This window comes from Hyaena hyaena, unplaced genomic scaffold, assembly GCF_003009895.1.
Source record: "Hyaena hyaena isolate Hyena2069 unplaced genomic scaffold, ASM300989v1 scaffold_713, whole genome shotgun sequence".
NCBI classification, from domain to species: Eukaryota; Metazoa; Chordata; class Mammalia; order Carnivora; family Hyaenidae; genus Hyaena; species Hyaena hyaena.
In genome coordinates this window covers 276,147-298,685 of record NW_024081334.1, presented here as the reverse complement: position 1 = coordinate 298,685, position 22,539 = coordinate 276,147, and the positions used below count along the sequence as shown (strand labels likewise).

Below are 22,539 nucleotides of genomic sequence, written 5' to 3'. Positions count from 1 at the left end.
TGACCTGAGCCAAAGTCAGATGCTTAACAGACTGAGCCACGCAGGTGCCCCCTAAATGCCATTGAATTGTACAGTTTAACATAGTTAATTTATATTATGTGAATTCACCATAATTTAAAAAAATGGATGAGGGAGACTCAGGGATGTGTACTTCACAAATACTTGATAATAAAAAATCATTATTTTATAAAGGGAAAGAACAAGAAACAGAGTTGGGAATGGGTAAAAAGTATGCTGTGTGCACTATTAAGTATTTTTTAATAGGATGATAGTTTCATACAAAAATCATTAATTGACTTAGCATAATTTTGTTTAATTTTAATTTAATTAAGATTATATAATAATATCGTGGTTCTTAGTAGTAGAGCTAATACTGTCCAGTGTCTAACACAGTGTTTGACACAGAGTTGTCCCCACTAAATGGTAATCACTACAGAAAAGCTTGAGGGCTGGCCCTGCCTTCTTCAGTTCTGCTCCAATGCCTTGCAAAGGGCTGAACACAGGCAGAGACACACTGTAGAAAGGAAGAGAAGCCACAAACTGGCTCTGGGACATACCACTGCAGTCTGTGCTAAGGCTGAGGGGGTGGGGAAGGGTGTCATTGTGCTGTATTCAAGGGCAACAAACTATAGCACAGGAAAGAGTCAGGGAAGAGCTTAGCAAATGTAAGCAGCTGCAGAGGAAGAGGGGATACCAGGCCAACTCTGATGACACATGGCTTGTGAACAGCTTACTTGGACTCCATCTTTGTTTGCTATCTCTGCATGCATCTTCCTTTCAACCTGGACCTGCTTCTTCAACCAGCTCCTCTGCATCTTCTCCAGCCACAGGTCATCTAAACTGATGCGTGAGTGCCGAGGGATGATGCTCCTAGGTTGTGAAGGAGTCTCCCTGGGGACATCCTCTGCAGAGACGGAGGAGAGGGTCCATGCCACCATCTCAGTGGTAGAGAATGGCCTCTGAATTGGCTCAATGTGAATAGCTTTCTGACTGTGGGAGCAATTGGGCTTCTTGCCTTGTTGTTCTTCCCACCGCATATGGTTCTAGAGATCAGAAAGGAGAACATATCAACTGGGCACAATGTCCTTTCTCTGTTCAGGTTTTTTTTTTTTTTGGGTATTACCCCCATCTTTTGGTTAATACCTCCAAATACATATTCCAGTGAAATACCTTATTCACAGTAATTTTGGATAACGTGAAGATTAGGAATAAAACAAATCTTGTTGCTGTTAAAATCTGTACTTTCAAGACTATTTAAAAAGATCAAGTCTTCTACTTTAATTAAAGAATTAAGTCTTCAAAGTGATTACTGAACTTGGCATGCTCATTAGAAATACTTTAAAGGTCAGTAGTTGGGGCAAAAGCTCTTGCTTAAACAATATACCCTGAGAACAGAATTTGAACACAAACACACTCAGGTACTTATTACTTCTTGGCACAGATATTAACTAAATGTACACACAGCTGCATCTTACCTGTGTTGCCTTCACTGTGTCCCAGTTTACAGTTATCCACTCAGGCACCCTAACATAATTCAAAATAAAGTTTGTCCCTACTAACAGAATACTTGGACTTTGTGTTGACATGGCCGTGGTCAACATGGCCATCCTTGGTCATCCTTTGTGTTTGACATGGCCTCTGGGATCAACCCACAGGCTCTGGGACAAGAAGCTCTTTTCTTCATAGTGTTCTTCAAGTCTCACCCCACCCCTGCACCTGGAGGACACCCCTTTCACAACACTTCTTTGGAATGTCACCTCCAAATACTTTGTGTATACTATTTGGTGGAAACAAAGGTGAAATTTCTGTTAACTATTTCAGGAGTCTGCCTTAAATAATGTGTACATGTACATATATATGTATGTATGCATACACATACATGGGGAGAGAGAAGAAGGTAGAGGAGGAGGGAGCATAACTATTACTTATGGTTTTGGGGTACAGCCTGGGAACTGGGACTTTTCAAAGCTCTACTGGTGATTCTAATATGCACCCAAGGCTGAGAATCACTGTTTAGTTTTGTTTCATTTTTTTAGCTCCCAAATATTGCTCTTAAGTTTAAAAAGTGCTTTCATTAAGTTTTCTCTCCCCAACTCCACTGAGGGCTAGAAACAGCTGGTATATTATCCATATTCTACAGATAGAGTTCCAGAGAGCTTAAGTGATTGCCTGAGTTCACATGGCTGTGTGTGTCATCCTATTGTGACTATGCAGTCCATCTCCATTCACAACATTGTACAAATTCCTGTATCATAGGCAGATAGAATTACTCCATAATAGGCAATCACAACACCTCAGACTCTAATAACTCTCAAAGTCCCCCCAAAAGGAATGGATGTTAACTGAGCACATCTTTATGCAAGACTCCCTGCCTTCTAGGGCCATTCTGCAAGTAGGTTACATAAGCCTTCTGCAAGGAAGACAGGCCCACCGTGGTACTGGCACTTCCACAAGAATGTAACTTAGGGCCATTAGAGATGAACTCACTTATTTTCAAGTTAGAAGGCAACTTGGATGTTTCCATCACACTACTCCATAGCCTTCTACCAGCTTGAACCTGAGTTGTTGGCTAGGGCTTCTTCATGCCATCAGTGATGGTTTTATCCTCAACTTCTGTTTTATCCTAACTTTAGAACATTATTACTTTCACAGCTTGGTTATGGGCCATTATAGAGAATGCTGGCTGGAGACTAAGTGTCCTAAGTGCAAAACTTCACCTTCATTTTTTCCCCATATGCTCAATGGAAAAGAGTTAACTCCTCTCTTGTTCTTTTTCCTACCTTGAGAGGTGGCTAGGGTCATATATCCATTTACTTACCAAAGAGCTTTGCTCTTAGGAAAAAAGGTCTTTGTTCTGAGGCCATTAATTAGAGCAGGAGTTTGAAAAGTGCAGCCCCAGAATAGCAGCACCCAGTATGATGAGCACCCTCTAAGATGGTCCCCAAAGACCTCGCCTCATTGGTGTAGGCCATCGTCTGAGCCTCTTTTCTTGAAACTGGGCTGGACTTAGTGGCCTGCTTCTAATGAAGAGAGTACAGCAGAAGGGATGGGATGCCACTTCTGAGATTAGGTTATAGAAAGGCTGTGGCTTCCAGGGCACCTGGGTGGCTTAGTCGGTTATATGTCTGACTTTGGCGCAGGTCATGATCTCACAGTTTGTGGGTCTGAGCCCGCACCAGGCTCTGTGCTGACAGCTCAGAGCCTGGAGCCTGCTTCAGACACTGGGTCTCCCTCTCTCTCTGTCCCTCCCCCACTTGTGTGCGTGCTCTCTCCCTTCTCTCTCTCTCTCTTTCTCTAAAAATGAATAAACTTTAAACAGAAAAAGAAAGACTGTGGCCCATTCTGGGGGGCCTCTCCTGGACCCCTTGCTCTGCAGGAAGCCAAACGACAGACACACTGCAAGCATTGCTGTGGAGACACTCACGTGACAGGAAACTGATGTCTCCAGCCAACAGCCAGCAGAGATCTGTGACCTGTCACAGAGCAAGTATGGGGGCAAGACATCCTGCGGTCCAGCCTTGAAACGAGGGCCAGCACTGCCAACACATTGACTACAGCCTTATAAGTGACCCTGAGCCAAGGTCACCCAGCTAAGTCAGGCCAGTTATACAGCAATGGATAAACTGCACCCTTGGGAATCCATTAAAAATGCACATTTTCTATCCTTGAGAGTCTCTGAGTTATATATTTTGGGGGTGGGGCCAGCAATCTGTTTATAATGCCTTCTAGGCATTATGTTTCGAGGCTAGCTTGAGAATCACTATGCTATAGACACAAGCAAATAAGAGAGGGGCAAGACAGATAAGGCTGATCTGGTGTTTCTTGTGTGCATCCTGGGATGGAGGGTCAGGGAGCAGACTGTGGTATTAGATAAGCTGAGGCTGAATCCTGGCTGTGGCTCCTAGCAGCAGTATAACTCTGGGCAACTTTCTTTAACCTCCTCTCTAATTCTTTATCTGTATAATGGGATAACTGATACCTCTCAGAAATGTTATATGAATTAAATGAGATAGTGAACATACAGCACTTAGCAGAATGCTTGTCACATATATATTAAATCAATATATGGTAAACCAATATTGTGGTTTGTTAATAGGAAGATAGAGCTGAGTTGGCTCTGTGGTAATAGAGTCCTATCTCTCTGGAATAGAGAGATTTGCTTTCAGGTCCCACCTCAGCACTTCACTGCAAAAATGCTACTTGGATTAAATTCATTCTCTGATTTTTCATTTCTTTTGGGGTGTCTTCAAGGCTTTCTTTGGATAAATTTCTAGTACAAATCTGTAACTCTCCTTATAGTATTGGGTAGTACAGATTTAGTTTATCCAGTTTGCATCCTTGTAAAGTAACCTTGTTACCACAAATTAACAAAATGCTCTTCTAATGTCTGTCTGTTTAATATCAGATATTTTATCAGCCAGCATAAACAAGGCAGATCAAAACCCACCATTACATAGTGTAAGACATAGGTTCATATCTTGTGAAACTAGAACTTTATAGAATAAAGGAATATTCTTGTATGTAGATCACTTTCTGAAGTCATTCCACAAACCTTTCTTGAGCACATAGTATGTGCCAGATAGCACTGCAGATGCTAGAGATTCTGCCGGGAACAGAACAAAGTTTGCTGCCATGGAGTTTCTTAAGCAATGTGAACACAAAGATGGACAAAACAATCCCAACTCTTCAGGAACTCAAAATATAGTGGGTGATAGAGACATATAAATGCATGAACTTCTTTATATAGATTAAAAGTAGATGGCAGATAGTAGGTACTAAACCAACAACAGCTCCTCTGTTCTTAACTGCTCATTTAAACACTAGAGCAGCTTTTTAGATAAGACAGCTAAGCATAGACAGAGCTATCATTAGTTAAGTACCAACTGTCCATCTCTATAACCTCAAAAGAGAAAAATTAAAAAAAGATGAGACAATGGCTGGTGAAGAATTACAATAAAATCTGGAAAAGGGTAAGTGGATGCAGAAAGGGTAAATGACATAGCTGAGCACAGGAAGCTGTCTAAAGGAAAGAAGTTATCAGAGACTGTGCAGGACAGACACAAGCATCAGAGAATTTGGGTTAAAGTCTGTGTGTGAAAGTGTGGCCACCCAGTAAGCTCCTCTAGCTCAGTCAGCCCAGGGACTATGCACACTTCCCTTTCCATTTCTCCATTCTCCTCTGTCATCTGTCAGCCAAATTAAAACAGCAGAAACTTATGGGGTTGGATATTTGTTCAAGAGGACTCAGACTCTGGGATAGCCCACTTATTGGTGAACACAGTGGAGAGATCTGGGATGAAAACAGGGATAACAACAACAAAAAAAAATCTGCATAATGAACTGTGGGTTTGTCACTCAGCTCCCTGCTGCATTCCCAAAATGGGGCTATAGCCCCTGGGTAGGAGATGGGAAGATACTTCTCTGGTATCTTTGCTCACCCAGGAGAAAAGACCTCCAAACATAAAATAAGCAACTTCTCACTCAGTTGTCCTCTAGTGAAGCCCAGTAGTTGATTAGCTCCAAAGATGCCCATAGACCTAATAGATGTTTGGTGTCTTACCCTTAATAAGTGTGAAATGCAGCCAAAGACTGCCACACATTTAGGGAAAAACTCTAATACACTAAAAAGACAAAAAAAATTTTTTTAAATAGGAAAAGAAAAAAAAAGAAATAGAAAATGTAGGGGAGAGAAGACGACTTCAAAAAAGCTAAAATTGGTAACTTCAAAAAGAAAGAGTAAGACACTAACCATGACACAAGAGAATGATGCTATGAAAAAATAAACGGTTCTGGGCAAGAGGGCACTGACACACCACTCCCTCTTCTCCCTCCCTCTCTCCTACTAAGTACAGCTACAAACTTGAGATGTTATATATAAAACAAAAGTATAAAGACTGTGAATGGTACAGAGAAAACAGCACACAAGCTGGGGATCCCAGAATACAACAAACAACGCACCAGCGAGTTCCCCAGGCTTTCTTTTCCATTTATTTATGCCTCACATATGGATGCTGGAGAATCTTGCAACCTGGAAATGCCACAAGGTACAGACATTAAAGCCCCAATGAAAGCTTGCTTTCCCTATCTAGAGGACTGGCCTAGCAAGACAGAAAACTTTTAGACAAGAATTGCCCTTAGCTAGCATGGTGAAAACCATGCAACATTTCTTCCTTCCCTGCTTTCCTCAGCAAAACATGAGTGGGGAACTTCCAACCTCACCTAGCCATACGGTGCATAATTCTCCAGGCAAACAGTGTTGAGAAGGCCTAGTGGGAAGTGGAGACTCTGATCCCATTATTGGTAATGAGGCTCTCCTCCAGTGTGTCTTCCATCCCTTACCTGGTGGTAGACAGGTATCTCTCTCCTGCCCTGCTAGGGTGATGTAGAAGATGACATAGTAGAGAGCCAAGACTTTCACCACCACTTAGCATTAACAAAGCTTTCTGACCCTATGGGTATCAGTCTTCTGCTCAACCAGGGCAGGGTTAGTGGAGTACTGGTTGTGAACCTTAACACACATCCCCACCAGTAACAAGACATCCATCCCTGGATCACGTGGCCAATAAAGGCCACATGAGAAACCTATGAGTTCACCCACACCTGACAGTAATGAGGCAGTTCTTACTTTCTCCCACTGGAGTAGCTGTAGTAGTAGTAGTACCTGTACTGTAGTAGTACAGGTGGTCTGCAAAAGAGAAGGTTTAAATAAGATACAGAGACTCAAGGGTGCCTGGGTGGCTCAGTCAGTTGAGCATCCAACTTCAGCTTAGGTCATGATCTCATGCGTGTGTGTTAGAGCCTGGCATCGGGCTCTGTGCTGACAGTTCAGAGCCTGGAGCCTGCTTCAGTTCTGTCTCCCTCTCTCTCTGCCCCTCCCCAACTCTCTCTCTCAGAAATAAATAAGCATGATTAAAAAAAAAAAAAAACAGATACAGAGACTCAAATTCACTGCCTAGAATGAAATTGGAACTTGTCATACCAGGATATGAAGAAAATCTCAACTTGAATAAGAAAAAACAGTCAACAAATATCAACATTGAGAAAACACAGATGCTGGATTTATCTGACAAAGATTTTAAAGCATCCATCATAAAAATGCTTCAACAAGCAATAGAAATCCTCTTGAAATGAATTAAAAAAAATAGAACATCTCATAAAATGGAAAATCTTGACAAAAATAGAAGATATAACTAAATGGAAATTATAGAACTTAAAAATATAATAAACAAAATTTAAAAATTAAATGACTTCAAGGGAGAATGGAGAGGACAGAGAATCACTGAACTTTGAGATAGAAAAATAGAAATCCCAGATTCTGAACAGCAAAGAGAAAACAAACTGAAAAAATAATTAACAGAAGCTCAGGAACCTGTGAGACTATAAAAATCAAGCATTACAGGAATTAGAGCCCAAAAAAGAGAGAAGAAGGTGGATGGCAGTGAAATGTTTTCAAAGAGATTATATAATGGCTAAAATTTTCCAAAATTTGGCAAAAGACATAAACCTACAGACTTAAGAAGTTGAGCAAATCCCAAAATTGGATAAACCCAAAGAAATCGCATGAAGAAACATCATGATCAAACTTTTGAAATCTAAGGACAAAGAAAAATCTGGAAAGCAGTAAGATAAAAAAGAATTTCCTTTTAAGAAAAAATAATTTAAATGACATCCTCAGAAACTGTGGGTGCTAGAAAGAAGTGGTACATTTTCAAGTGTCATTTTTTTTAAAGGAAGCAATTGTTAATGCAGAATCCAATATGCAGTGAAAATATTCTTTAGCAATGAAAGAAAAATCAAGACATTCTCAGAGAAAGGAAAACAGAGAAGTTATTACCATCCAATATGCCCTTAAAAATGGTAAAGGATACAACAATCAGAAGAAATAAATGGCATCCAAATTAGTAAAGAATTGTCACAATTTGCAGACAAATGATACTATCCATAGAAAACCATAAATAATTCACCAAATAACTATCAGCACTAATAAGTGAATTTAGTAAAGTTACAGGACACAATTAATTTACAGAAATCTGTTGTCTTTCTATATAAATAAGGAATCTGCAAAAAGGGAAATTAAGAAAACATTTTAATTCATAATTACATCAAAAAGAATGAGATACGTACTAATAAATTTAACTAAGGAGGTGAAAGACCTGTACTCTGAAAACTAGAAGGCACTAATGAAAGAAACTAGGGATGACACAAATAAGTAGAAAGATATCCTATGTTTTTGGATAATAAGAATTAATCTTGTTAAAATAGGCAGCTACATTCAAAAGAATGAAACTTAATCACTTTCTTAAGTCATACACAAAAATAAATTCAACTCTAAATGTCAGACCTGAAACTATAAAATTCCTAAAACAAAACATAGGCAATAAACACATGGATATTGGCATTAGCAATATTTTTCTGGATCTTTCTCCTCAGGCAAGGACAGCAAAAATAAACAATCAGGATTGTTTTGACAATCCTGATTTGGCAAAGCAAAGGAAATAAGAAAATGAAAAGGCAACCCACTGAATGGGAAAAGATATTTGCAAATGACATATCCAATAAGAGGTTAATATCCAAAATACTTAAAGAACTCACGCAAATCAACACACACACACACACACACACACACTCCAATTTAAAAATAGGCAGAGGACCCAAATGACATTTTTTAAGGATGACATACAGATAGCCAACAGACACATGAAAAGATGCTCAACATCATTAATCATCAGGGAAATAAATCAAAACTACAATGAGATATCACCTCACACCCATCAGAATGGCTAGTACCAAAAGGACAAGAAATTAGTGTTGGTAAAGATGTGGATGGGTTCCTGGGGGGCTCAGTCAGTTAACCATCTGACTCTTGATTTTGATTCAGGTCATGATCTCACAGTTCATGGTGAGAGAAGATGTTATAATAACTAAGTTAAGTCAAAGACAAATGTCATATATGTGGAATTTAAAAAACAAACAAATGAACAAACAAAAAACTAGAAACAGACTAAGAAATTACAGAGAAGAGAGGGTGGGAGGATGGGTGAAATAGGTGAAGGGGATTAAGAGGTACAAACTTCGAGTTATAAAATAAATAGATCCTGGGGATAAAAAGTATAGTGTAGAGGACATAATCAATAATGTTGTAATAACTTTGTATGGTGACAGATGGGAATTGCACTTGTTGTTGTGAGGGTTTCATAATGTATATAATTGTTAAGTCACATGCTATCCACTTGAAACTAATACAATATTGTATGTCAACTAGACTTCAGTTAAAAAAATGGCTAAAGAAAGTATTGAAACAGGTGATAAAAGTTAGAATCTTGCAACAAACATTAGGAAAGAAAAAGAGCAATGTAAGAGTAAAAGCATGGGTAAATATAACAGACATTCCTTCTCCTCTTGAGATTTATGAATTATGTTTTGATATCTGGAGCAAAAATTATAACATTACCTGATGTGGTTCACAGTATATTTAGAGAAGATATTTAAGATAATTATATTGTAAACAGGGGAGGGTAAAGGGAGGTAAGGTTTCTACACTTTACTTGAACTGGTAAAATGTGCACACCTGTCGAATTTGGTAAGTTGTATATATACAATGTAGCACCTTAGACAGCCACCAAAAACATTATAAAAAGAGATTAAAATATGCTATAAATACATAAAAATGGAATTCTCAAAAATATGCAAGTAACCCAAGGGACTGAGGGATAAAGACATAGAAACAATAAACAGAAAACAAAAAAACAAAAATGTTAAACATAAATGGTCAATAGCATATGGTTAAAAGACCAATTACAAGTGGAAGAGGGCAAAGTAGATTATAAAAACACAACCAAGTATATGTGGGTTGTAAGAAAGTCATTTCAGATATAATGATATAGGCCAGCTGAAATAAAAAGTGGCTAGGGAGCACATATAGAAAACCGCCCGGTCTGTAGGCAAGGGACGGAACTCAAGCTTGTGTTCTGGGGATCAGAAGAATGTGTACGAACCTGAGAAATTACCAGAAGAGGAAACAAGAAGCATGAAGCAGGTTAATACAGAATCTGAAGCCTCAGCATCACCAGAAGAGCTGACAGCAGGTATTTCTATCCTGAAGGCAGTAAGTCAATTTGAAGATAGGAATGCAAAACTTCACAGAATGTGAAAAAATTAAGGGAAAATAACACTCCCAAGGATCATTGTAATATTCCAGTAACCAGTAGAATGTTGGTTACTGAAGAGCCAAAAATTAAGTCCTCCATTAAGAGAAACCTCGGGCTGCACGTAGCCCCAGTCCCAGTCCCAGGAAAAGCCTCAGACTGTTCAAGGCTAAAGCCATCCTCAGACCGCCCTCAGTTCAGTTAATCAAAAAGAAAAAAAAGAAAAGAAAAAGAAACATTCCTATGGTCTGAGTCAAGGCTGGAAACTGCAGATACAAACTAGCCCATTTCTCACCACTTGTCTGAACCCCACGTGGGCCCTTTGAACTCACCTCACAATTGGTCATTTTCAAAGGATTCTCAAGAGTCATGATTGGGTCCCACCAAAAGTAATGAACACCTCACAGACACTGAATGGTCAAAGCTGTAATTGTAATTGGTGCTTATGTGATGATGCTACATGTACTGTAACACCCCCATCCCTTACTCCTTAAAAACCCTGTTCGCTATTGTTCTTTGCTTCACCTTGCTGCCATGACGCCGGCAGGCTGGTGAGCCACTGCTGGAGCTTGTAATAAAGACCCTTTTGTACTTGCATCGGTGCCGGCTCCTTGGAGGTCTCTGGGACTCATGATTCGGGTACATTACCAGTGGCTGGGGGTGGGGGTAGGAGAACTGGGTGATGCTGTTAAAGGTACAAACTTGTACCTGGTAGATGAATGATCCTAGAGATCTAATGCACAGCATAGTGATTACTGTATTATAAACTTCAAAGTTGCTGAGAGACAAGATCTTAAGTTTTCTCATCACAAAAAGAAATGAAAATCATATGATGTAGTAGAGGTGTTAGCTAAGGCTGGTAACCATACTGCAATTCCATCAAATGAACATATTATACACGTTAAACTTATGCAATGTTATGCCAAGTATATCTCATTTTAAAAAAAGAACTCTCAATAATCCACTGTAAAAAGTAAAAATTCAGTTAGAGAATGAGGAAGACATGAAGGGACATTTCACCGAAGATATATGCATGGCAAATGCTACAGGCTGAATGTCTGTCCTCCCAAAATTCAGGCTGAAATCTTAACCCTCAAGGTGATGGTATAGGGAGGTGGGGCCTTTGGAGGTGATTAGTACATGAGCATAGACCTTCTTGAATGGGATTAGTGCCCTTATAAGAGAGGCCCCAGAAGGTTCCTTTGTTCCTTCCTGCCCGTGACATTACAGTGAGCAGAAGGTCATCTAAGAGTGGACTCTCACCAGACACCAAACTTGCCTGCACCTGATTTGGATTTCCCAGTCTCCAGAACTGTGAGAAATAAATAAATTTTAGGCTACCCAGTCTGTGGTATTTTGTTACAGCAGCCTGAGCCGACTAAGATAGCAGATAAGCACATGAAAAATGTTCAACATCACTAGCCCTTAGGGAAATGTAAATCATAATCACAATGAGATATCACCACATGCTTACAAATACACATAAAATGAAAAATATCTAAAATTCCAAATGTTTGAGGTTGCAGAAAATTGGGTCTCTCATACACTGATGGTGGAAATGTAAAATGGTATATCCACTCTGGAAGAATTTGGCACTTTCTTAAAACAATAAAAATATACCTACCATACAACTCAACAACCACACTGATGGATTTATCCCAGAGGATTGAAAACTTTTGTCTACCCAAGAACCTGTTCATGAATGTTTATAGGAACTTTACTTGCAAAGCCCCAAACTGGAGACAACATAAAGTTTGTTAACCATGGCTCTGTGCTGACAGCTGAGAGCCTGGAGGCTGCTTCCGATTCTGTGTCTCCCTCTCTCTCTCCCTCCCCCACTCATGTTCTGTCTGTCTCTGTCTCTCTCTCAAAAATAAATACACATTAAAAACAAACCATGTGTTAACTAACCATTTACCTACAGAAGGACATCTAGGTTGTTTCCAGTTTGGGGGCTATTATGAACATTTATTTGTAGATTCATCTGTAAACTAAGTTTTGTTTCTCTGAGGTAAATGTGCAAGGGGGCAATTGTTGGGTCGTATAGTAAACCCAGGTTTTGCTTCATTAGAAATTGCCAAACCTTATTTCCAGAGTAATTGTACTGTTTTATATTCCCATCAGAAAGGTTAGAAAATGTTCACAGTATATTCCCTCCCCCAGACTCCATTTAAAAATCTCTAAATAGAAGCAGTACCTTGGATCCTTGCTATCAAAATCAGAGAAGACTATGGAGGGAAGGGCAGGAAAACTATACACCATCCATTCATAAAGTTGATATTTACAAATATCTAGCAGAGGTCTAAGAGATCCCCTCCAACCCTGCAGATACAAAAACAGAGGTCTTACAGCAAGGTTCAGGGTTAGGAAGTAACAGACTGGGAATTGTACATTCACAGGTGTTCAAAGCTTCTAGCTTTTCCCCATTCTTCTCACACATCCACAGTTCTTTCTCGTGCTGCTCCCTCTTGATCTTGGTCTCCTTCCTGAGCTCCCTTAGGGTTCAAACCCTCGCGTGCGCAAATAAGATTATAGATAAGATGCTGAGCTTGCTTCCCCTGGAATCATACATTCTTTGCCCCTAAACCTGAATTAAGAAGGGAACAAATCTCCCTCTCTTCTCTTTTTTTTCCCCTCCCTTCCCATAGGAGGTGGGTGGGGGATGGGCTAGACGGATGATGGATGTTAAGCAGGGCTCTTGTTCTGATGAGCACTGGGTGTGTTAAGTGATGAATCACTGAATTCTACTCCTGAAACCAACACTGCACTATATATTAACTAAATTTTATTGAAAAATTTTTAATGTTTATTTATATATGAGAGAGAGAGGGAGAGGGAAAGAACACGAATGGGGGAAGGGCAGCGAGAGGGAGACAGAATCTGAAGGAGGTTCCAGGCTTTGAGCTGTCAGCATAGAGCCCAACAGGGCTTGAACTCTAGAGCTACAAGATCATGACGTGAGCTTAGGTCATAGGCTTAGCCAACAGTGCTGCCCAGGTGTCCCAACTAATGAAAATTTAAATAAGAAATTTAAAAAAAAAAGCTGTCTCAGGGGAAAAAAAGGGGGAACAAATCTCTACAAGTAAAGGGTACCTTTCATAGGCGAAGACTGCCTCCTCCTGTTCTCCATCCTACAAACACACAAACATGCTGTGGTTTCCCAAGTGTGAGGTGATGTTGTGGAGGGCTAAATTATATGGCAGTGTGTAGGCAAGGGAAATCTCCCACGGCACTGAAATGTTCAGCTTGGCCTGAAAGTCCCCCTTTTCTGGCTCCTCATGACCCAAGTCTTGGCTCAACTGTTAGGCTCCAAACCTGCAAGCTAGGGAAGCCCCTAGCTCACAGCCCCTCTCTATCCCATTAACCTTGTCAATTTCTTAGTTACATTTTCATTTTTTACAGTCCCTTCAATATATGAAATAATCTTATTTGCTCAATTATTTATTTACTCTCACCATGCCTGCCCCACCTTTGAGGACAGAGAACTATATATTCTTCCACACTGTATCTACAGCACCTAGAATATGGCTTGGTAGGTAGTTGGCACTCAGTAAGTGTTTATCATATTGAAGAACCAGGTGGGAGGATTTGGCCAGCTGGACAACAACACTTCCTACACAGCTACGGTGATGAGACGCTGAACTTCCACAGGATGGACAAACTGACCAATGGAACACAGAAGCCAGTTTTAGGCATCTCGGAGACCTACATGTAAGAAAACAAACAAACCCAGGAAACCTTTGATGAAAGTGATTTACGGGATTCTATTCATGACCTTGGGGTAGAGAAAATACGGATATACTTGAAAACATTAAAATTAAGAACTTCTGTTCATCAAAAGATACCATTACCAAGGAAAAAGATAAGCCATTGAGTGGGAAATTGTATTTGTGGCACATTTAATTAATCAACAATGGGCTTGTATTCAATTAACAAGAAAAAGGCAAACCTAAAGACAAATGGGGAAGAGATTAGGTAAGACTTGTCCTCAAGCAGGATATCCAAATTGTCAGAAAGCATATAAAGGGTGCTCAGCCTCTTTAGACATAGAGGAAATGCAAGATTAAGGCCACAACAGGATGCCTCTACCCACCTAGAAGAATGGCTAACATCAACAAGACTGACAATACCAAACAAATGCTAATGAGAATACAGAGCAAAAGAAACTCTTAAGGAAGGAGTATAAATTGGCATAATCACTTTGGAAAAATATTTGACAGTTTCTAATAAAGCTGAAGATCTGCACCCCCCAATGACCCAGCCATCCCACTCCTCAGAATACACCAGGCAGAAATGCATGTGCCTGTGCAGTAGGCACCTGGATGTGAACAATCCTAGCAGTTCTACTCACCAGACCAAACTGGAGAAAGCCCCAAAGTCTAGCAATAGCTGACTAACAAACACAGGGTTGTGTGCTAATTCAAAGTAATTCTATATAACAATGACAATGAAAGAACGTTAAACACAATGTTAGGGATGAGTCTTAACATAATTAGAGCCAAAGAAAGCGGACAATAGAATGGATAGGTTTAATGGAATTCATAAGGTTTTATTTACATAAAGTTCAAAAGCAGGCAACAATAAACTATGTTGTTTGAGGATGTAAAGTTAAGCAGTAAAATTATAACGAAAGGTAAGGAAGTGAACACCATAAAAGTTAGCAGTGGTTAGGGCCAGAGATGAGGAAGGGCATGCTGAGCAGGAAGGGTCTGGGGACTGGGTAATGTGTTTCTTGATGGGTGGAGGTTACTCAGCTTTTGTTTTTATGACAATATATTGTCTATACATTGTCTTTCTGCGTGACTTTTTAATTTCTTACCTTAAAAGAGCTTTCAGTAAACAAACTGCAGGATGCAAACTCATAGAAAGTTAAAGCCTCTATAGATGGCATTATCACAACCATGTTAAATATATAAAACTTATAGAAAAGAAGCTGGAAGAAAACTTAACCAAATATTAAGAATGGTTGTCTTAGGGTATTGGAATCAAAGAACTCTTGCTCCTTAAATGCACTGTGGAAGGAAGAAATGGGAATGCTAACTGAATCCCTTGCTAATTACTCCATCACTGACTGCTCTCCCAGAAGCAGCCACAAGAGGGAGCGTTCATGTCTCCAAGTTGAGTTTCAATTTCCATGATGGCTCAGGACTCAGCCAGAGACAGCAAACTTCAAAGCTTTTATCCCCTTCCCATTCCTGCGTTCCGGTATCTGTGACTCTCTTGTCTTCCTACATGTTCTAATGTGCAAGCACACTAGGACTTCCCTCTCCTCCAGTAAGATAGGTATTAGGAAGAGGAGGCAAAGAGGAAACAGGAACACAAGGATCTGTCAGGACAGAAAAGTCAGGGGCGCCTGGTTGGCTTAGTCGGTTGAGCGTCCGACTTTCGCTTAGGTCATGATCTCACGGTTGTGGGTTCGAGCCCCGCGTCGGGCTCTGTGCTGACTGCCAGCTCAGAGCCTGGAGCCTCTTTCGGTCTGTGACTCCCTCTCTCTCTGACCCTCCCTGCTCACGCTGTCTCTCTCTCTCCTAGAAATAAATAAAACATAAAAAAAATTAAAAAAAAAAAAAAAAAAGAAAAGTCTGAGAGACATGCAGAAATGACAGAAGCTTTTGAAGCCAAGGAACCAGAAGGATCTTCAGGAGATGAGGACATCTCTGGTAGGACAGCAAGTCCAGAATTGGCCTCCAGCACCACTGAGTTTCTTCAAGCCAGGCAACTTCAGTTTCCGAAGTCAGCCCCACCGCCTAGCATTGCCATCTTATCTTCAGAGCATCTGGAGCCTCTTCCGACCAGGCTTCCTCCCGAGGCCAGAACCCTTGGCCCCAGGCCCTGTCAAGATCCCTACAAGACTGGACTGAGCCACTATGTGAAACTCTTCAGCTTCTATGCTAGGATGCCCATGGAGAAGAAGGCTCTTGAGATGGTAGAGAAGTGCCTGGACAAGTATTTCCAGCATCTTTGTGATGACCTGGAGGTGTTTGCTTCTCATGCTTCTCATGTGTCCTAAATGTGGACTAACATTTATTAAGTGCCTGCTTGAAACCTGGCCCTTTCCTGGGCACTTTACAACCATATCACTGCTTGTTAAGACCCACGCAGGCAAGCACCTGGAAGGTACCCAGAGGAGGGCCAAGCAGGAAGTGGGGTGACTGAGAAATGTTAGCTCCTATTCCATGGGCCCTACCTGGAGACAACCCTGGACTTGAGGTCCTTCTACACCAGCGCAGTGCAGGACACAGGCGAGACACAATGCCATGTGTTTAAAGAAACGAAGGGGTGAGGGCACACGGATGCAGGAGTGGACCGCACATAGGGAGGTCACTTTCACAGTCCCAGGGGTATTCTTTCTGGAATTTCTGAAAAGCTACCTCCTTCTGAGGGCAGCAACTCATGAGAAACCCCAGGCTGGTGTGGCCTTTCTTGTGCCTGACCCAGCACCATGTTACCCTGTTCTGGGTAGAGCCTTTGCTTTAGGGGAGAGACCATTTTATTTTACCAGGAGATTCCAAAGCACCAACTATCTCTTTATACTAAAACATATCCAATTGTATCATATCTAAATTTAAAAAATAAACATATTAAAAATATTAGAAGATAACATAGGGAAATTTCTTTTTTACAAATTTTACAGTGGGGAAGGATGAAGGCAGACACCAAAAAATGCCTGCATCAAACACCTGGTGGCAGACTGTGAATAGGGAGTTGATAGAAAAAGGAATTCAAATAGCTGGATTTATCAAGAAAAACCCCCCAGAAACACAAAATTATAGTGAAACACCAATTCTTACTTGTTAGTTACTAGTTAGCTAGTTTATTCCCAGAAGTTGGTCTCACACTGTGTTGACTGGGTTGGGAGTCTGGGAGTGAGTGGTGCATTCTCCACAGAAGGCAGACTGGCCTTCCTGCTGCACCTCTCCCCTCACTTAGGAACATTTCCCATGTAGCTCCCTCCTCTTGCACTTAGAGGTAAATAAGCAGGTTGGTGCAAATCACAGGTAACTCACCTCCCTCCCCGGAAGGTCCCTGAGTGAGGGTGCTGTGTTCAGGCCAGGGTGATGCCAGCTTCTCTTCCTGCTCTCTTCCCTCTGGTTGTCCTGGTCTAGTGTCTGCAGAGAAAGCAGGAGGCTTTCTGGGGTCTTGGGGGTCCTGGGCCTTTCGGAAGCCTCTGGGCTGTTATCCACATCCAGGTAGCTTCCAAGGGAAACCATGGACACAGCCGTGCTCCTGCCAGGGTAGTGAAAATCTGCCCGGTGAGCCGCAGGCCGGGGGCTCCGGGGCTTAGGGCTCATGGGTTTGCAGGGCATGCCTTGGCTTCCATATGCCAAGCAACAGGCAGAGCTGGACGGAAGGGTGAGGCTGATCCCAGTCTGCTGGGCACAAGGGCTGGCGGGTGACATCAGCCAGGACTTCTCAGGAAAGATACCTGAAGTTAGGTACCTCCCACGTTCCTGGGGGCTTGTGCATTTGATGGTTGGTTCGCTTTTTCTCCTGTTATCTGGAGAGACTGAACTGCTGGCTAACAAAAGTGTGGAGGGATGTGGGGGTGACCAATGACCTCCAAACACACAGCTTTCCTGAGGTTCTACCTGCTCTTGACAGTCAATATTGGTCCTCGGTGGAGAAGGTCTGAGGGGATTCAAGATTTCCGGTCCTGGAACCAGACTCACTGCGGCGGGCCTTTTTGGGCCTTCCGTATCTTTGCTTTTCAGAAATGCTCGCCAGGAACTCTGGCGCGGCCGGCTCTTCTCCTTCTGGCCCTTGAGAGAACCTGGAGAACATTCATCCGTGTTCTCTTTTTCTAAAACCTTTGACTCAAAAAAATTTGCAAAGGTCTTATGAGCTGAGGCCAACCTTGCCCTGAGCCTTTTCTCTGGAGTTTTGAGTCTCTTGGCATCACACCTTTGTGAGGACAGTGTCCTGCCGCCGAGGTCCTCCGGCGGGGCCGCCTCGTCCCCTTTCCGTAGCCCCGCAGCACCCCCACCCGCGCGCACCTGGTGTGGAGGGAACCGGGCGGGGCCGGCGGCCACAGGGCCCCGCGCACCTGCGCGCAGCTCCTCAACGCCCGCAGACCACGCGGTCGGGGTGCAGGCGCTGCGTGCAGCGGGGCCTGCGGGCGGCAGACGCCCGGGTCCCGGCGCGCCGGCCTCCCCTCCTGGGCTCTCAGAGGTGGACCTGCTTTTCCTGAGCGAGGTCACCTTGGGAAACGTCAGGCGCTGCCTGGGCTCCTGCAAAGCCGCGCCGGGGCGCCCGGAGGGGCCCCGGGGCGCCGGCGGGAGCGCGAGGGCGCGGGAACCCGTCTCCGCTGCCTCCGCCCCACCGGCCCGGCTCCGGGTCTCGGTCTCCGGGCGAAGGCCCTGGGTCTCTTGTGCATCTTCAGGCCTGGAGTCGGTAGTCCCGGGACCGGGGATCCACCTTGCCCCAGGCGGCTTCCCTTCCGCAGCCTCCCCTGTGCTCAGCCTGGCCTGGGCAGCCTCCTGGGAACAAGTCTCTTTGCCCAGGGGCCTCTCTTCGGAGGCAGCTGCAGGGACCAGCACTACTCCCAGCCCTGCCCCTGCGTCTCGGCCCCCTCGCCAAGGAGACCCATCAGCATCTCCCAGTGGGCTGGCCTCGGGCAGCTCACACTCATTGCCGCAAGTTTGTGGTCTCCCAGCCCTGGAAGACTCCCAGGGGCTCGCTCCAGCCCTGCAGGAAGATCCTGCTCTCTCCTCCAGAGATTCGGACGGAATTTCTGCAAGAGGACCTACTTTCCTTCTAGTGGCCTGCTGACCTTTCTGCTCAACAGCTATAATGATGAGTGTGCAGCTGCCCCTAGGTGTGTCTACCTCGGGCTCTAGCATCAGGCCCTCAGGAGAGGGCCAAGCGCCACCTTGGCCACACTCATCCCCACCACTGCAGTGAGACACGGTGGCTGCTCTGGTTTCTGAAAGTCCCTGCAAGGCACTTTGGGTGCAGTGGGAGTCTAGCACCGTCACATCTTCCACCTCCTTTGAAGTGTCCGCTGCACTTGATGTCAGGGTGATCTCTGGAGTATCTGAACTCACTTCACAGCCGCCCATCCAGTCTCTGGTCCACACCTGTGACCCGCTATTGCTAGAATGATGTGGGAACTTGGCCCTAACAGGTGGCTTTCTTTTCTCACTGAGAATGTACTTTGATCTGTAATTACTGGTTTGGTTTCCTGCCTCAACAGAAATGTCCTGAAGGTGCTTTTGTCTGTCAGTCACATCAGCATCATTTGGTGCAGGGCCAGTGCCTTGGGGTTCCTCTTGTAAGCTTTCTGGGCTGTGTTCTGACTTGCACTCTGTGGGCACTGGCACTTCCTCTGTGCTAAAGCTCACCGAGTCCGCAGTAAGGCATGAAGAGACTGGGCAGGATCTAGAATCCTGTCTCAACTGGTTTTCCAGCCAGAGATGTTCACAGGGTGTGTCCTGAAAGGCCCTTTTCCAGCTAAGAGCACTGGGTTTATACTGATCCTGCAAATAAGGGGCCCTCCTTTGGGAAGCAGGAAGCAAAGGAGACAGTCTGGTGAAGACAGGGTGGAGAGGGTTTTGAGTTCTTGGATCTCGCTCTGCTTCAGTCCCTTCCTTCAGATGAGTCCCAAATTTCACAAAGTTCTTCTCTGGAGGATTCTCAGGGTATCTTAAAGGAAACACTGCTATGGAATGGGCCCTAGTCAGTCTCCTCATGTGCTGACAGCAGTGCTCTGTGGATGCTCTGTCCTTGTCATTAATATTTTTGGGGACGCTATGGTGAAGCTTGGCACATAGGGGGCTAGGCGTCCCTAAAGGAAGCTGGCATGGGGCATCCAAGCAGGGCTGGAAGCAGAGCAAGTCTGTGTACTCTTCCGGACCTAGAGTCCTTCCCTTCTTTGTTCTGGTTCCCACAGGGCCTGTGCTGTGCAGCAGGCCCCTGAAAGGCAGCCCTGGTTCCCTGGCCCTGCTGTGGATATGTGGCCAGCTCTGGCCCAGTTCACAGCACCAGAGAAGGAAGGGCCAGAGCACTGGGATCCCTAAACAACTCTCAGACCTGGATTTCTGAAGAGAAAAAAGAGAGAACCCTCTGAGGTCTTGTGCAGTCACCTTTGCAGGCTGCTGACTGTAGCTGCCTGTGGTGCCCTGTGAGCAGCCCTGTGTGTGGTGAGGAGACCCGGACAGCAAAGACTCTCGCCACAGGCTGGCCACGCCGTTCTCTTGGAAGTGTTCTGTCTTCTCTTCTCCAGTAACTGCAGCAAAGGTTTGGAACCCAGTTTTGTCAGACTCTTCCTTGAAGTCAGGGGACAAATCTAGTTCTTCCTTTGGGTCAAGCTCAGGGACATCAGTTGAATGCTGCTCCTGAGGATGCCTGGTTGCTGGGACATCAGGGCACCCTTTTCTGTCCCCAGAGGTACCACTTAGAGGAAGGCAGGTTCCCCCGGTGAAGTCACCAGGCAGGGACTCTGTGTCAGAAGCACTTTGAAAGGGGTCGGTTTTTGTGTCTGATTGACTTTCGCTCTGGTGAGACAGTGTCTCAAAATCATCATGGTCTATTTCCTGACTCCATCCCTGTTGCTCTGGTTCTGCAGGAGAAGTGGGGAGCTGCTTATCTTCAATCTTGTCTTCACCGGGTGGGTGTGCACCTGGCTCTGGAAACTGGAAGGGCAAGAGGAAAGGAATCAGAGACAAGGCCTCAGGATATTTGCACACATGTTTCCATTGTACCAGCCTTTGTCAGAAGGAGGAAGGTTCAGAAACAACTCATTAGTTCCCCATGTGCTCCTCAAAAAAGATAGGTAAATATGAAGAGCTACCTTTTATTAACACAGAAAACAAGTGATGAAGCCAAATTCAAACAGCAGGGGGAAAATGTAGCTTGTAGTTAAAGCAACCCTATTAAAAATCAGAATAGGCCAAATAAACATGTGCAGTTTAAGTAAGTATAAATATGTTGTGTGAGTCATGGCAAAAAGCATCTCTCTGCCTAATGTTCTCAGCAGGAAAGAACAAATTAATATATGTTTGTTTTGTGTTGTTTGTTCTTATGTAATCAACTGGATTAAAGTCAAGACTCCTATATTTAGAAGTATTTTCTGAGTTAGGTTTGCTGGAGTAAAAAAAAAAATAAATATATATATATATAAATAAGAATTATTGAATTTCAAACATATTTAGTGATATTATAAATGCCCGACATGGGGCGTCTAGGTGGTTCAGTCGGTTATGTGTCTGACTGCGGCTCAGGTCATGATCTCATGGCTCTTGGGTTCGAGTCCCACACCAGGCTCTGTGCTGACAGCTCAAAGCCTGGAGCCTGCTTCAGATTTGGGTCTTCTCTCTCTCCCCGTCTCCTGCTCATGCTCCATCTCAAAAATAAATAAACATTAAAGAAAAAAAAATATAAATGCTTGACAGCTTTGAGAACAGGAAGGAAAAAAGAGAACTGTGCAAATATTTGCAAATTTTTCTTGTCATTACACATTTCTTCAACATGTTGAGATATAAATTTATATGTATCCATTTAAAGTGGATGGATCTATGCATTTTGACAAATGTGGAAACCCATGTAACTACCACCATGATAAAAATCTAGAGTATCTCTATTTCTCAGAAAAGCCCCTGACCCTTTCTAGTCATCCCCACCTCTTTCCTTCCCTTTACGCCCCAGTGTAAGATCTGTCTTTTCTGGAGTTTCTCAGATGAGCAGAATATGCAGTATATACTATTTAGGGTCTGGCTTCTTTCTTTCAGCAGAGTATTTCAGAGCTTCATCCAGAGCTCATGGTTGTAGCATGTATTATACAGATAGTGCCTTGAACTCAGTGATAATGCTGTACCCAATATTCAATCACCAAACTCCCCCAGACTGCTTGGACCAGGAGTGGGGCAAGCACTTGGCTACGCTTGTAGCAAAGGCACCTCCACACAAGTTTTGTATATAAGCCATTCACTCAACCAGCCTTCCTAAGCATGGTTTCTCGGGATTTGTCTTCAGAGACTTCCCAAAGTAAAATCCTTTTAGTCCTCCTTAACTGAGAAGAGAAAAACAGACAAACACCAAAGCATATGATGTCTGAGGATTTTAAGGCACAAGATAGATTCAGAATATCAGGAATAACATGATACTATAATTTTGATTTTGTTGCAAAGCAGGAAGAAGTGGGAAATAGGAGAGGAAACATTAAAAATCAAACCATTTGGAAAGGAGTACCATGTGGTTGCTGTGCGGTCCAGGGGAGAGAAGGGTTAAGAAGCTAGGGTCCCCAGGGTCTCCAGCAGGGGCGTGCTTTGGTCACCTGACTCCCAGGTGCCAGTGACTCCCAGGAGCCAGGCACCTCCCATGGCCCGGGGAGGATGAGCAAGATGTGGATGTGAACACGCCTTGGTAAGCACGGAGGCCTGTTGTCGGGAACAAGTCA

At 43.4% G+C, this 22,539-nt stretch overlaps 1 protein-coding gene across 1 annotated transcript in view; it reads right to left on the bottom strand.

Moving 5' to 3' along the window:
* Nucleotides 1-17,174, bottom strand: part of ARHGEF4 (Rho guanine nucleotide exchange factor 4) — a 135,977-nt gene extending 118,803 nt beyond the window's left edge. Inside the window, exon 1 of the mRNA XM_039217646.1 lies at nt 17,153-17,174. The gene's annotated coding sequence lies outside the window, so the exon portion shown is untranslated. The remainder of the gene's footprint in view (nt 1-17,152) is intronic.
* Nucleotides 17,175-22,539: the final 5,365 nt, after the last annotated feature.